General features: G+C 39.3%; 1 protein-coding gene across 1 annotated transcript in view; it reads right to left on the reverse strand.

Moving 5' to 3' along the window:
* PCED1B (PC-esterase domain containing 1B) overlaps nucleotides 1-16,628 on the reverse strand; it is a 167,248-nt gene that overhangs the window by 128,790 nt on the left and 21,830 nt on the right. The window contains 2 exon segments of the mRNA XM_017975951.4: nucleotides 13,235-13,311; nucleotides 15,102-15,184. The gene's annotated coding sequence lies outside the window, so the exon portion shown is untranslated.

Here is a 16,628-nt window from a genome sequence, read left to right on the forward strand (position 1 = left end):
TCATTTTTTTAAGACCTGAAGTGGTTTGGTTCTGAACGAGTCCATGTTTTTAGAGCAGATCTATCCTTCAGGGCAATGAATACCCACTAATGATTCATAACTTTGTAGCTATGAAAAAAAACCATACAAAACCAAGGGAGAAGCTCCTGCCTTCTGCCAGTCTCACTGATAAACCATCCCCACAATGTATCACTGGGATAGTTTCTTTCCTAGTGTTTAAAGAGTAAGATTGTTTCGCTTATTTTTAATGCTTTATGGAGAAATAATTCACATAACATACAGTTGATCCATTTAAAATGTATAATTCAATGATTTTTAGTATTTTCATAGATACATGGAACCATCACCATAATTTTAGAACATTTTTCATTACCTCTGAGAGCAACCACATACCCTTTGGCTATGTCCCTTTTCCATACCCCCATATTTTCTATCCTTAGGCAGCTACTAATCTACCTTCCGTCTTTATAGATTTTCCTGTTATGTGATGCACATTTCACATAAGTTGAATCATAAAATGTAGTGATCTTTTATGACTGGCTTCTTCCATTTAGCATAATGTTTTCAAGCTTCATCCATGTTCTAGCATTTATTGTACTTCATTTTTTTTTCTTTTTTCTTTTTTGAGATGGAATTTCACTCTGTCCCTGAGACTGAAGTGTAGTGACATGATCTCAGCTCACCGCAACCTCTGCCTCCAGGATTCAAGTGATTTTCCTGCCTCAGCTTCCTGAGTAGCTGAGATTACAGGCACTGGCCACCATATCCAGCTAATTTTTATATTTTTAGTAGAAATGGGGTTTCACCATGTTGGCCAGGCTGGCCTCAAACTCCTGACCCCAGATGATCCACCCACCTTGGCCTCCCAAAGTGCTGGAATTACAGGCATGAACCACTGTGCCTGGCCTGTAAATAATTCTTTTTTATGGCCATAAAATATTCCACTGTATAGATATACCACATTTTCTTAATCCATTTGATGGACATTTGAGTTGTTTCCACCTATTTTCTAATATAAATAATGCTGTTATCATTTGCATGCAAAATTTTGTGTGGGCAAATGCTTTCACTTCTCTTGGGTGTTACCTAGAAGAAGAATTGCTGGACCATATGGTTACTCCTTGTTTAACTGCTTGAGAAACAGACTATTTTCCAAAGTGGCTGCATCATTTTACATTTTCACTAGCAGCATAGGAGGATTCCAATTTCTCCACACCCTTGTCAACATTTGTTATCTGAATTTTTGTTTTTAGCTATCTTAGTGGGTGTGAAGTGGTATCTCATTGTAGCTTTGATTTGCATTTCTCTGATGACTAATAACATTGAGCATCTTTTCATGTGCTATTGACCATTTGTGTATCTTCCTTGGAGAAATGTCTATTCATATCATTTTTCTATTTTTTAATTGAGGTATTAATCATTTTATTATTACTACTAATAATTATTATTATTTTGGAGACAGAGTCTCACTCTATCCCAGGCTGGAGTGCAGTGGTGTGAACTTGGCTCATTGCAACCTCTGCCTCCTGTGTTCAAGCAATTCTCATGCCTCAGCCTCCCGAGTATCTGGGATTCTAGGTGCCTGACACCATGCCTGGCTAATTTTTGTATTTTTAGTAGAGATGACCAGACTGGTCTCAAACTCCTGACCTCAGGTGGTCCACCTGCCTCGGTCTCCCAAAGTGCTGGGATTACAGGTATGAGCCACTGCGCCCAGGCTAATCTTTTTATTATTGAGTTACAGGAGTTCACATATATTCTGGACACAAGTCTCTTGCCAGATTGCAAATATTGTCTCCCATTTTATGGGTTGTCTTTTCACCTTCCTGATAGTGTCTTTTGAAGCAAAAACATTTTTAGTAGTTTTCTTTATTTTTTAAGAGATGGGGTTTCACTGTGTTGTCCAGGCTGGTCTTGAACTTCTGGGCTCAAGCAGTCCTCCCATCTCAGCCTCCTGAAGTGTTGGGATTATAGGTGTGAGACACCATACTCAGCCAAAAAGCTTCTAGTTTTGATGAGGTTCAATTTTTCTATTTTCTGTTTTGTTGCTTGTGGTTATATCATCAGACCTAACAAACTATTACCAAATCTAATGTCACAAGTATTTATTACTCCATTTTCTTCTATGATTTTTATAGTTACAGCTCTTAAGTTTAGGCCTTTGATCTATTTAGGATTAATTTTTATATTTGGTGTGAGGTAAATACATTTTTTTACTTTATTCTTTGGCATGTGGTTATCTAGTCCCAGCGTTATTTGTTGAAAAGACTGTTCTTTCCTCATTAAATGTTTTTGCACCACTGTTGAAAATCAGTTGCCTATAGACATGTGGATTTATTTCTAGACTGTCAATTCTATTCCACTGATCTATATGACTATCCTTATGCCAGTACCAATGCTGTTGTTTGTAAAAATAAGGTTTTACAAACACTTATGGTGAACACAGTCCAGGATCTCACAACTTTGAAATTTTCAATAAATGAATAATTAACATTAAGATTGGCAAATGATTTGGCTCAAATGATCTAACTACCTATTAAAACTTACACTATACTAGTAATAAATTATTATAAAGTTGGGACAAAATTTATATGACAAAGATTCATTTTCTTTTCTGATAGTACTTTTTGAAAATTAAAATCTCAAAATAAAATATTCAATTTTGTGACTGGAAAAAAACTCTATGCCAATCTATCTGTTTTTTAGCAGATCAAAAAATAGACCTTCACTCTTTCCATAAAAAAGAAGTCACCTTTGCTGTACTGTGAAGTAAAAAGCATTTGCTCTATTAAATTTATTTTCAGACTAGAAATAATTCAGATGCTTTGACAGACTATGTACCTTTCCAAAAGGAACAAATAATAATTGGTGAGGACAGAGCTTATTAACATCTTTTTTGTAGTCAAGGCTCATCACACTGAGGGTGTGTCTGCAAATATTCAAATGAATTTTGTATTTGCCTTCTAGTTACTTGACACCATGTAGATATGTTAATAGTAAAGGTCATTTTAATATAGAAACATGTTGGGAATATAACTGTCATATTTTGAAACAAAACATTAATGTAAAGTGCTAATAGAAATCATGAAACAATTGAATCAGGAATATTTTCTTGTTCTATATACCTTATTTATTTCAATTTTTCATTATTCTAATTAGTATAGATTTCTAGTGAGCTAATTTAAAGGAACATAGTTTCATTGATATGAGGTAAAAGCTGAAGTGCCCTTAGATGCCAAAAACCAATCCATACAATTTCTTTGGATCAGAGCCTAGCATAGCAGGTCACTTTGTTGTATACAATTATTTTTCATTGTACATATTGATTTACACATACAAGAATTATAGGAAGATGTAAGACATGTTAATTTTACAGGGTGCCTCCAGTCTGCTGTAGATCATAATCATATCATCACCTCACTTAGTGAATAAATGGTTGCACATTAGGTGAACACAGAACTTGATCTCTAAGATAAGGAGACTCAATACATATCACCTTTTTTAAACAGCCAAGTAACAGATTATTTTCTAATCTGAAACATTTCTAGAATAAGTAGAGGAAGATGAAAAAGATGAGGGGAAGAGGAAGCTGGAGGAGGGCAAGGAGAATGAGGGGAAGGGGGAGGTACTGAAGTGTTCATACTGCCTTCCTTTATTGAAGGAGTTTCCAGTTGTACCTTGAGTGTGTTTACAGTTTTAAGACAAAACCTTCTGCATTTATCCACCAGAAAACTACAAAATGAAGGGTCCAGGTAGTACACAGACATTGGAGGAGGGGTAGGGGAACGAGGAGGAAAGAAACAACACTAACAGAAGTCAGAATGGAGTGCAGATACCATGCAAAGGTGGTTTAATATTGTTTGGGCAGAGAATAAAGGAGCAGCAGACACTTTCAACTGTTTACCACCGTGACTCCCCACCATTAGTATAAAGAATGAAAATTAGGCCTAACCCAAAGAAGGCTGTCATTCTTGGTTTTGGCAAGATCCTAAAATCACCATACATTTATCCATTTATATAAATATTTATTGATAACCTAGGCTCCAGACTTTAATATATACCTTTTCATACCTTAGATAAACGGGTAACATCCTGTTTTATTCAGACCATACTGAATTAGAATAGAATTTACTTAATTTGCTATATTTGTTCTTTATTATTCTTGAAAAAGATATCAACTTTGGAGTAATTAAAACACAAGTTATAGTTTTAATTTGCAAATAGTCCAGCTTCCCAAATCTACTTCCCACCTGTATTTCCAGACTATATTATTAAACCTTGTTTAATGTACAGCAGGAAAAATGAAAACGGAATTTTCTAAAAACATGCTGTGTCATGAAGTAAGAAGATCATGATGGAAAGCCAGATGCTGCCATTAGCTAAGTCATCAAGGCTTACTCTGAGGCCTGTACCTTGTTGGCAGTCTCTGATGTTGGGGACCTTCATTCCCGCTGTAGCTGGAAGGCTTGGTGCCAGCAACCTTAAGCCTTCTGGGGTAGGAACAGCTGCTTTATCTTAAGAAAGTTCTGCAGATCAAGCAGCAGTAAAAGTATTGGGGAGGAAACCTCCTCTAAACCAGGGCAATGTAATTTTGAGCTAGAATTGAGGCATGTGCATATGTGCTAAGAGCCAGTCACTGGGCTGTTCCCAGGGGTAACATTCTCTGTCTTTGGTGCAGGGTGCTAAGGTGACAGACCAGAGTGTGGAGAAAGCTGCATTTCCAACTTTGACAGGCCAGGTTTTAATGAATTGAAAAGTCTCTTTCCAGATTTCAAATACGTTTGCTTTTAAGTCATTAGTTGGACTTGAGGCAAATGGCCTGAGTTTGAATCTAAACTCTATCACTTACTTTCTATGTGGGCTCAGTTTCCTCAGGTGTCAAATAGGAGAGATTAGCATCCAACACACAGATTTGTTGTGAAGATAAAAGTGTGAAAGGCAAGCCTCTAAGTGGCACATAGTGGGTACTCATGAAAGTGTGCTCAATCTGAATTCCAACAGCTGCTCTCTCTGTACAAGTGTGCTCCTTCGTCATGGCTTTGTATCTTTCCCTAACCCCAGTAACGTTTTAGTAAATTACCTAAGTCCTAGACTTAGTTTTTTCCTCTTTCCCAGTTGAATATACAAAAGGCTTCCCCAGTGTGTGCCTCTAAATAAATTATGCAATTCATTCTTTTTTTTTTTGAGATGGAGTCTTGCTCTGTTGCTCAGGCTGGAGTGCAGCAGAGCAATCTCAGCTCACTGCAACCTCCACCTCCCAGGTTCAATAGATTCTCCTGCCTCAGCCCCCTGATTAGCTGGGATTACAGGTGCCTGCCACCATGCCTGGCTAATTTTTGTATTTTTAGTAGAGATGGGGTTTTGTTATATTGGCCAGGCTGGTTTCGAACCCCTGACCTCAGGTGATCAGCCAGCCTCAGCCTCCCAAAGTGCTGAGATTACAGGTGTGAGCCACCATGCCCTGCTATACAATTCTTAAAATCACATTCTTTAAAAAAATGAATTGCATTTTGGCTACTCTTTGGACATATATGTTTCTCTGCACACAGGTCCCACAGATTTCTGGTGCAAACTAAAAGGCAGTTCAAATCTGGTAAAATCTGTTTGTCTGAAGTCTCCCAATCTTTCTCCTCTTTTCGGGATGTAGAGGTAGAACAGCGGAATAGGATCTGAAGCAGGAGTGTCATCAGCATGGAACAATGCAGTAAAAAGCATGAAAGCTGAGCAAACAGTCAGATCTGGACAAGCTTCTTTCACTGTGTTGCCAAATTTGGAGCAAAAAATGCCTCATCATGTCATGGTTGTGAAGATTGAACTAAATCATGTTTGAAAGCTGCCTAACACAGTGCCTGATACATAGTATGTGTTCAAAAAAAGTGAGGTATTTTCATTCCCCTTCTGTGATTCCCAAATCTGCGGATGTTCCCATCTTCCAAATTTCCATAGCCCTCTCTGATTATATCCTGACTTGTACAGTATTAGGTAATTGAGTATAAATCCTCTCCCCTACTCCTTTAGAACAGGGACTGTCTGAGCATCTTAGTACATCCCAGAGACCAAACCTAGTGACCAGCTTTCCTTTATAGAAAATGAATGAGACATCCACAAGTTATTGGGAGGGGATTGTGTATGTTTTTAAAGAACGCTAGTTCTGTTACGCAGTTTTGGATAATAGATGGTGAAAGCAAACCTAACAAGAGTGGAAGAATATCAATTAAGAGGAAGGGAAAGGAAATTCCAACTGCTTTTGCACACAGCAGGGCAGTCATATGTGCAAGGGATGACATGCTCAAGAAGTTACTGTTGTCTGCAGGCTGAGGCTCTTTACTGTAAAAATGAAACTTCTGTCTCTTAGCTGAGAATAAGAAGCACTTGAATAATCCCAGCACTCCCTGGAGTCCGGGGAAGAATTGGGGAGTCTTCCAAAGTCCATAAGAGAAAGGCAGGTATCATGCCTATTACAAACATTGGCAAATAATGTGACTTTACAGAGTTTTTAAGAGATCACAACATTGGAAGGCATCCTGGTAAAATAATGTACCTTGGAAGCAGCTTTTTCACTCAAATTTCTAATTACTGAGGTCCAACATATAAATTGTGATTAAAATCACAAATAAAGCTTCAGCTAAAATCACATTTTGTTAAACAAAAAACTGCCAGGGAAATAGTGAGTGGAAGTGGTTGCTTCATTTCCTGCACTAATGTCATGGAAAATGGAGAGATATATTTTTCTTCAAGACAGAAACTTAATGAAGTATAGAGAAATTTGCTGAGAGACTGTTATTGAAATGGGTCTTACATAAAATTCTAAAGCACAGCTTTTAGTCTTTAAACAATCAAGACCCTGTATTTGGAAGGCATTAGGAAATAAAGCAGCTTTTCAGTGGACTGAGAGGAATCCCCTGAAGCAAGTTTGGCAGAATTTCCCTTGGATAATAGACAGAGAGTGTATCAAGTAATTCCAGTTTTTATGCTGTGCTTGGTGCCGTACTGGCCACAGAACAAGTGTTAGATAAAATAATAGCAACATGTGACATGGAAAGCCTGATTGATTCTCCCATTCTTACTGCTAAACCCACATACCAGATGGTAATACACACCCATAATCAAGAGCTGATGTGGGCTGGGGGTTGGCAGCTCTGAGTCAGGCGGGCTGCCTTGTCTCTGCCTCTCTTGTCGAAGGGCTGCACGACCCCCACCAACAGCTTATTAGGGTCAGTGCTGGTGCCTTAGAGCACTCAGAGGACCCATAAATGGATAATCCATGAATGATACTGAATTTCTTCAAAGATGTATAAAATGACATCAACTCCCTTTACCATGAGAAGAAGCAACTTTCTAATAAGATCTGTAAGTAAACCAAGGCACCTCAGCTAGAACAAGCACAGTTGGTTGCTTATGAGACACTTGGAAGTATTTATTGGCTCTTTAAAAAAATTTACCTCGAAGACATTATGCTAAGTGAAACAAGCCAACCACAAAAGAACAAACACAGAATGATTCCACTTATATGGGGAATCTAGAGGAGCCAAATTCACAGACAGAAAGTAGCAAGGTAATTACCAGGGGTTCAAGGTAGGGGGAAATGGGAAGTTATTTTTTAATGTGTTTAGAGTTTCGGTTTTGCAAGATGTAAAGAGTCCTGTGGGTAGATGGTGGTGATGGTGGCACAACAAAGTGAATGTACTTAAGGCCCTAACTGTTCATGTAAGAATGGTTAAAATGGTAAATTTTGTACTATGTGTATTCTGCCACAATTTCAAAATATATAAATAATATAAACATAAAATTCTAATAAGTATTTATTTCTTCTGATGATCAGTGAAAACCATGGTGATCTTTCTCTTGTCATAAAATAATACCAGATACATTTTGAAGCATTTAAAGGAAGACTTCCACAACACTCTCATATAGGTGTTGGTTCCCCTAGAAAGTGAGCTCATCTAGGGCAGAGTGATGACATCCTGATCTTCATGTCCTTGTGGCTTTGTACAGGTCCTTGATACATGAGAGTCATAGCATCCCTGGGCTTCTATTATTAAGGCAACACAAATGTTAGATAGGCTTTTCAGTTGTACAAAAAATCAATTTAAAAAAAATCAGACCACTTACAAAGCAATTGAATTCAGTGGGAGGAGAAATGTATTTCTCTTTGAGATTTGAATTTACATACATCAAACTTCAGAGAACATTAGAGCATTCTTTCATGCTCCATTATGATTTTTGAACTGAAGAAATCAAACCTCTGGTGCTATGACCTCATGTTTCCCTGCATCCGTAACCTGGGACATCAAACTTCACATTGGACCAAGCTTTGTGTGTGTTTATTATTGACTCAGCAGAGAAGAACCTGATCAACAACCACCTGAAAGAAGACACTAGTTACATCTAAAAATGAAGCTAATGTTTGCATGATTGAAGCAGCTTCTCCAGGAATCTCATACCTTTCATTAATTATATTTCTTAACAGTGCCACAGACGGCTCTCAAAACATTTCACACTTGAAATTCAAGATGAGGCTGTTTCTTTTACACTTATGGATTTACCATGCAATTAAAGCTTTATGGAGTATCTTTGTGTATTAAAGGTTTTGCTTCCCCAGTAATGTCTACTATGTCACTTTTGCAGTAAAAATATCGTATTTTGTTAGTGAATTTCGGCTAGATCCTTTGTTGAACACATTGTCTTTGTCAAGCACAAACTGTTACCAAACACTTCCTGGGTGAAATATGTTTGCAATTCATAATTAATTGATTGGCTGAATAGCTATGGATTGTGTAAAAAACTATTTATTGAAGTGGGTCTTATTATAACCCTACTGCACTTTCCTCCTTGTTGACAAAAGCTCAGATTACCACCTCTAAACACAGCATTTTTGTTTTTAACGTCAAACTGGGGACAGGAGAAGTGATTGCCGGCTGTCCTTTGAATTAGTGATTTACAGGACTAATTGTCCATTCATTTCACCCCCTTCAGTTCACCTAGTTTTTAGCTCAACAAAAGCACATATTAATGTTTCATTTAGAGACATGATCAGCACAGGAGGAGAGGAAAAAGCATAAGATTCATGGATGATTCTGGCCACTAACAAACATCTTTCAAGCCAACCACTCAGGACAATTCTAAACTCCATTGCAGTGTGCGGGAACATGAAGTAGAATCCCCATTTTACTAACTTAAAAATCACTAAAGAGTTTGATATACTGCCCAAATTTCAACGTTTTAGAATCATAGAGGTGTTTATTACAAGGAATATCAGAGATCATCATGTTCAGCGATTTCCATTTGTGGTTCCTCATGAAAATCACCTGAGGCACTTTTTAAAAAGTGCTGATCCATAGATCCTACTCCTAGAGATTCTTATTTAACTGACCTTAGGATGCATTTCTTAAAAGGTTTTTTTTTTTTAATTTTTAAAATAGCTTTTAAAAAAAATTTTCAGGTAATTTTATTGCATCCCCTTTGCTCATTGCACAGGACTGGCACATAATTAGTTTTCAGTGAATATGTATTAAATGCAAGACTGAATAGAGATAAATATGAGGAAACACATTATTTCCACTTATGGAATTTTATAGAGGTGGAATAAAATAAAGAGCTAGAAACAACTATTACAGTTTTTGAAGTCTGAAAATTTCTGAAATTCCAGAAACTTCCCATTTTCTTCCTAAAATCTCAAGTCTCCTCATCATCACTGTAAGTTTCTTTTTCCCAGAATCCTCAACTAAAGACACCAGGCACAATGTAAGATCGAGACAAGGAGGGATGGCTTTGCCTGTGAAGACTTTTGCAAGGAGACTGGCAGCAGTATGCAACCAGGGACTTTTACATCCTTTATTTAGTACTTGAATCTTCTTGAAAAGTTCTTCTACAGTATTCTGCTTCCAATTCTGTTCTTTGGAAAGTACAAAAACATAACTAGAGTACTATCGAGTAGGTGATTTTCATTCAATCTAGACTCCAATTTGAGATTAAAGGCAAACAGGAAAATTTATTTTAGTTTTCATTTCAAGACCTGAATCATGATTAATCCAAAAGATGAAAGAATTCTATCTATGGTGAGGACTCTGGTAAGAGAAAACAAACAAAAGCTGGCATGTGTCCTGAAGCATCATATATTTCTAAAATTTTTATAATTATTATTATTACTATTTCTAGAGACAGGGTCTCACTATATCGCCCAGGTTGCTCTTAAGTGATACTTTTGCCTTGGCCTCCCAAAGTGCTAGGAGTACAGGTGTGAGCTGCTGTGCCCAGCCATTAAAATTAAACAGATTAATCAGAGGCATGAAGCTTAAAGAAAAGAAGAAAACAAAATGAAATAATAGGAGTGGTTGTAATGAATGCCGGGCTTGGAATGATTCTAAAGATGATGCCATTTGATTGTAAAACTCAAGTAATGAAAGCCTAATAGAAAATGCAAATGGCCAATAAATAGGTGAAAAGATTCTAAGTCTCACTAGTGGTCAGAAAAATAAAAATTAAATTGCAATGTAATAGAAAAGATTAAGAAAAAGTAAAGGGATAATTATACAAGGCTGGTGAAGATGTGGGGAAAAACACAATCTGATGTACATTTGGGAATTTTGTTGCTTCCAGACAGAATCTGAACAACCAGAATGTGTAGGGTGCAAAAGATTCTGGGAGAGGAAGTTGTTGGGGAACATCTGTTATCAACTGTCATTGCCATTTAGATAGCACATTTAGATACTAAGCCAGTATATTTAGGTCCTTCCTTATGTAGTGTGCATTGGCAATTTCTAAATCAACACCTGAGAAGCTCAGTAGCACTCGGGCTACTTTCCCTGTGTTTTGCCTCTTGCTCACATCCAGAGCCCACTCCAGCAGCAGATCTCAGAGTTATCCAACTGGAAAAAGCAATGCTTACTCACCCAGTTCTATCTGGAAATCCTTATCATCTTGAAGGTCAACAAGTTCTACCCTCCTGGATAGAGGCCTTCCCACCTATCATTTATTGAGAGCTCACTGATACTAGGCATAGCATTTCACTTGCTCAGATTGTCATTTTGTCCTACAGCAATCCTACAAAAGAATTACTATTTATATCCTTATTTTGCAGATGAGAAAACTGAAGTCCAGAAAGTTTAAATGTCTTTCCTAAGGACACCCAGCATGTAATTAGCAATAGAGATCCTGATTTTTCTGGTTTAGGAGTCTTACCTGGATGTTAAAGAGAAGTTTTGGGCCAGGTATGTAATCCCAGCAGTTTGGGAGGCCAAGGGGGGTGGATCACCTGAAGTTGGGAGTTCAAGACCAGCCTAACCAACGTGGAGAAACCCCATTTCTAATTTTGTAAAAATACAAAATTAGCCAGATGTGGTGACGGGTGCCTGTAATTCCAGCTACTCGGGAGGCTGAGGCAGGAGAATTGCTTGAACCAGGGAGGCAGAGGTTCTGGTGAGCTGAGAGCACACCATTGCACTCCAGCCTGAGCAACAAGAGCGAAAATCCATCTCAAAAAAAAAAAAAAAAAAAAAAAGAGAGAGAGAGGTTTTGAGTGTGAAGACATATTTACTTGTCTACCAATTTCCTCCTTAGGGGGATGTTGTATCTGAACAGATCCTTGTGGAACTGGCTAGTGGGTGGGAGGTAAGCCCAGTCCTAGTGACACCTACACCTGAGCCTGAGTGCCCAGCTGGCATCCTCTCATCTCTGAGGCACTGCATCCTTCCCTGCCAGAGTCACTGCCAGCCCTGTCTGCGTGTTGGTCCCTGTGCTGCCTCCACTGCCACTGCTGCCACCTGCTGGAGTCTGGCCTCTCTGCCCAAGTTGGTGTCAGGGGCCATGCCATGGCCCTTCTAGTGCTCTAACTTTGATGTATTATACCTTCTGCTTCTTCTGGAAAACTGGTCACAATCTCAACATGTTCATCTCACTTTACTCTCTTAAATTTGGGCCCTTAGGGCTGCCATCTATCAGCTCCCTCCCTGTGTCCCATGGAGTAGAAGAGAGAAGTCTTCCTCCTCCTGTGGCAGAGTTTATGCTGTCTCTTCTGTCATAGACATGCTGGGAGAGGCAATACAATGGTTCATGGATACAGGAGGGACTTTGACCCCACCAAGATTTCCAGCCTCTTGATATGTGCACCTAGGCTTATGGTGCTTGGCCCAGGCATTCACCAATCAAACTTTAGGAGAATCTTTCACAAACAAGAATCAACAATGAATATCAAGGTTGGCACTCTAACTTTAGACAAAGAATCAGGGCACTTGGAACCATGAAGAATTGTTTCAAGGAGATTAACCAAGTAAAAAGTTGAGGACTTCCAAGGCCTGAGCCCCGGCCAGGTAACTGAGATGGGGGAGGGGACCATCCACAGGAACGCTCTGCCATTATTGCGGCATCCCTGTCCACAGTGGGTTCACTACGAGGCAAAAAGAAACAGGTCTCAGGGAGAAGGTGCCACAAAGGGAAGGCTGCGGGCCCTGGTGGCAGAGGAGGCAAGGCCTTGTGTGTTTGCCCAAGGTGGAGAAAAAGTGTGTAGTGCTGTGCATGCGGCATTGGTAGAAATCTCACTTGCATGAGATGCAGAGACTGAGAAAGGAAAAAAAAGGTTGGAGGAAAAAGAAAAGGAACATGCCGTGTCAGGAGAGATTTATTTTTACTTTTAAACATTTCACAGAAAAGATAGAGAGGTGGGAAGAAGGGGTAACAGAGAACTAAGGCTGATGCGTCCCCTGTGAGGAGGTGTCCCCCTCCAAGGAGAGAGCGCCCAGGGACCCTGTGAGGAGGTTCGGCGCCTCCACTCTGGGGCCTGGGATGTCAGTCATCAGGGGCAAGGCAGATTGAGAGGTGCATTTGCTGATGCTTTTCCATGACTTCACCTTATCCTGAACACCACGTCAGGGGGCGGGTCCGAGGGAGCTGGGGAATGCCTAGAAGTCTGTACTTTCCCCTAGGCACTCACTTTTCTTCCCACTAGGCAACTTGCACCCCTAGGCTAAGGAGTCTTAACACAAAGCTTACCTCAAGGTTACTTATTTAATTCTACAAACAAGAATAATGTAGTAAAGGAAAGTGCGAATAATTTATCTTAGAAAACAGCTCTTGACTTCAAAAGAGAAAATGGAAAACACCAACTCTTTCACTTCAGCTATAAAAATAGTATTTTTTTGATAACAATGTGCATTTTGAAAAATAAATTAAAAAAATGTTCTTTGCGGACTCTTGGGGCCAAGGAGAAAGAGCACTGGGCCGGGAGCAAAGCATTTACCTTCTGGCAATGGACTCCTCACACACCTGCTGGGTGGCTGTGGGTGTGTTGTTTACTCTCTGGTTTTGTTAATTCCTCTGTAAAATGATGACAGGATATTTAAGTTCTCCTCCAGACTTAACTTTCTAATTGTGTTATAAGTTTTTAAATTAAAAATTGTACACTACTAACTGCATCATTATTAGAATATCTAGAAAGTATTTCCCAATATTGACAAGAAAATGAAGTTGCTGTAAGATTGGGTTTGTCATAATATGCGTCAATTCAGGTGAATACCTGCATTCTTTTGAAAGCCATCGTCACTTTCCACTGTATTCACTCTTTCTCCTGGTGACTTTTTCCTTCCACAAGCAGCATTAAAGCTGCTTCTTATTAGAATCTTCTCTAAAGGGGCAAAATATATTCCCCACAAAAATCGAACTAGGATCGACTATTTTGGGTAAAGCAATGACATAACAAATTTTAATACTCAGTTTTGAGCAGCAGTTTCCACCCCCTCTGTGTATAATCAAATCTCCACCCTCATCCATTTTATTTTCCTTTTCATAGGTCCCCATAACCTCAGGCCCTAGTCTGCTAAGTAATTTTCCTCCCATCAAGCCCATTTCTACCAATGCCGCATGCACAACACTACACACTTTTTCTTTTCTAAAACACTGCTTCCACCCTTTACCATCTGTATTGATGCAGGATAAAGTCCAACACCTTGATCTAACCCTCAGACCTTTCAGCAGCTCTAGCCACCTGTACTCCCTTATATAGCTTGTTTCAGCCTCTCAGGATATTCCCTGTTCTAGGCACATTCCTCCTCACTTATTTGAAACATCTCCCACCTCCACGCAGTTCACTCTGTCAATCAAACCCTAGTCATCTTTCCAAACTCAGCCGAGACTCCCACCCCACTCTGTTCAGCAGCTTTCCCTGAACTCTGCATATTGAAGGGCACTATCTCTCCTTTTTAAGGTCCACAGCCTGAAGCAGCAAAATAAATGATCAAATGATACTTAGAGATATTTCCCAAGGGGCTTGGATTTCCTTAGCAGGGTAAGTCCATTTTTAGTCAGCATGAGCTTAAGCTCTCCCTAAAACATGGCCACATGAGACAGGAGTCAAGAATACAAAAGGTCCCTGCCCAGTCTCCGACACTACAGGGCTGGGGAAGCCTGAGGTGAACCTGCTTCCTGGGTGTTGGAGAACGTGAGGAAGGGGCAGAGGCTGCTGGGCCTGGGATTAGAGGCAGGGATTCAGATTGCACCAGTGGATGCTGCTGTGGGTGGCTTCACCTTCACTCACCAGGTGTGGTCATCTGGGTGCTGACTATTATGGCTTTCTACCTTCTACCACCCCCACCCTCAAAAAAATCTTTTTAGAGTAATTAGAAGAGGTTTGGTGAAAGTTGAATTCCCTAAGACCCTAGAGGTATGGCTACTTGGGTTTTTTCCCTCCAGGGTGAAGCATAATTTACTCTTAATCCTTGCCCCAGTAGAACAAAGGAAACTTTTCGACACTCTGCAAGTGGTTGTTTGGCTGAGGCCTGATACCCACAGCATTCAGATAACTTGCCTTGGTGATAATGAAAATGATAATATAATTAACACAATTACAGAGCTCTTACCATGTGATAGACACTGTAAGTATTGTCACTCATTCATGTATTTAATGGTCATACAGTGGTTACCATTACCATTCCTGTTATATAATTGAGAAAACTTTTATTGTCAAAAGATTAGCTGCTTTACTCCGAGTCACACAGCTACTAACTGTCAGAGTATAGCCCAATAACTAAGGTTTTCCTTTTGTTTTGTTTCAATTTAGAAGAGCCTTCGCCAAACCTTTTCTACCATGAGGCCAAGGGACAGAAACTCACATATTTGTAGTAGGCAGAGTCTTCAACACTCTCCTGACTTTTCCTCTTATGGCATCCTCTGGGATCTTAGGGCCTCTCATTACCTGAAATATGAAAATGGCCTGTTTAATTATTCATTTTCCGACATGTTTAATGAGGGGATTAACTGCCTAGTGAAACAAACGGAAATATTCTGACCTTCAGGCAGAGTGAAGGTGATAATTACTAAAACCTCAAGTCAGTTTAAAGGGATAAATGAAAGGAGTTTACTTATCTGGATGCAAATGAGTCATCAGGGTCACTAACTGAAGTCATATGATGGAGCAATGACAATGAGAAAATAAACATGTGCTAAAAATAATGTCTCCTTAATTATGTGCACAGGTGCTCTATAGAGTTTCCAAAGCTCATTTAACTTACCCGATGTCTTAGGGTTTTGAGTTTGGGTGCAGAAAGGGTAGCAGGGCTGTGGCTTGCTGGGAAGACAGAGGAAGAGAGTCTGTGGGCATGGGGCAGGAGTCAATTCTGTCTCCGGTATGGAAGAGGATCAGGAAAATAGAGGCTAACTTAGAGATCTATTAATCACAACTTCAAGAACAACTGGTTCATTTTTCATTACTTGGCTGATTGGTTTGACCAAAAGTTACTGTGGGAATGATTCATGGAACCATTCTGCTGCACAGCATGTAAACACAGCATTCTAATCTAGACCTTCGCTATTAAAATGGTCATAAATAGCTGCGAATTACTACTGCTGTGCAACTCGTGACTTCATCATGGCTTCTGGCAGAGCAGATGGGAGCTACATTCCAGGTCTTGCTGTAGTGCCTATCTTTCCCATAGCATTTAATGAGCACAGGGTGTTAGGTGCTGCACAGATGACAAAATGGCATTCTCCTTGCCCTATTCTCTTCCAAGGTAAGACATTTTTTAATGGGCATAAAGCCTTGAAAGTCTCCACGCACTGATAGTGTGTGACATAAATACATATCTGCTCAAAATATGGCAAATGCATCACTATTAATAACTCAAAGAGTCATGGGGATTCAAACAGTCCGATTCCTCTGCCAAAAGTTCAGTATGTTTGCTCAGTGCTTTGATTTTTTTTTTTTTAAACTCTGTTCTTGGTTTGCTTCAGTACATTTCCTATTTAGACACTCCACTGAATGTGTGTCAAACTTTATCTGTGACCTTACTAGGACATAAGAGAGCATACAAGACAGGAAGGAAAGCCCTTTAACATTATTGGGATTTTAAAAATTGTGCTTGTTTCACAAATATTTTCCATTTCTCTCTACCATAGCAATCATTACCTTCACCATATATGCAAAAATGGCTAAAGGAAAAGTGAGGAAACTCTTCTAAGTTACTTATACTGGTAATTATATTGTTTTATTAGCTATTTCTTGAACAATAACTGTTTCCAGTCACGGTGCTCCTACACATCATTGCTAAGCCTCTATGTTAAGTTAATAATCAATCCTACAAAGCAGGTGTTATTACCATTTCACACAATAAGGCTCAGAAGTTAAGTAACTGGCCCAAGCA

Source organism: Callithrix jacchus, chromosome 9, assembly GCF_049354715.1.
Source record: "Callithrix jacchus isolate 240 chromosome 9, calJac240_pri, whole genome shotgun sequence".
NCBI classification, from domain to species: Eukaryota; Metazoa; Chordata; class Mammalia; order Primates; family Cebidae; genus Callithrix; species Callithrix jacchus.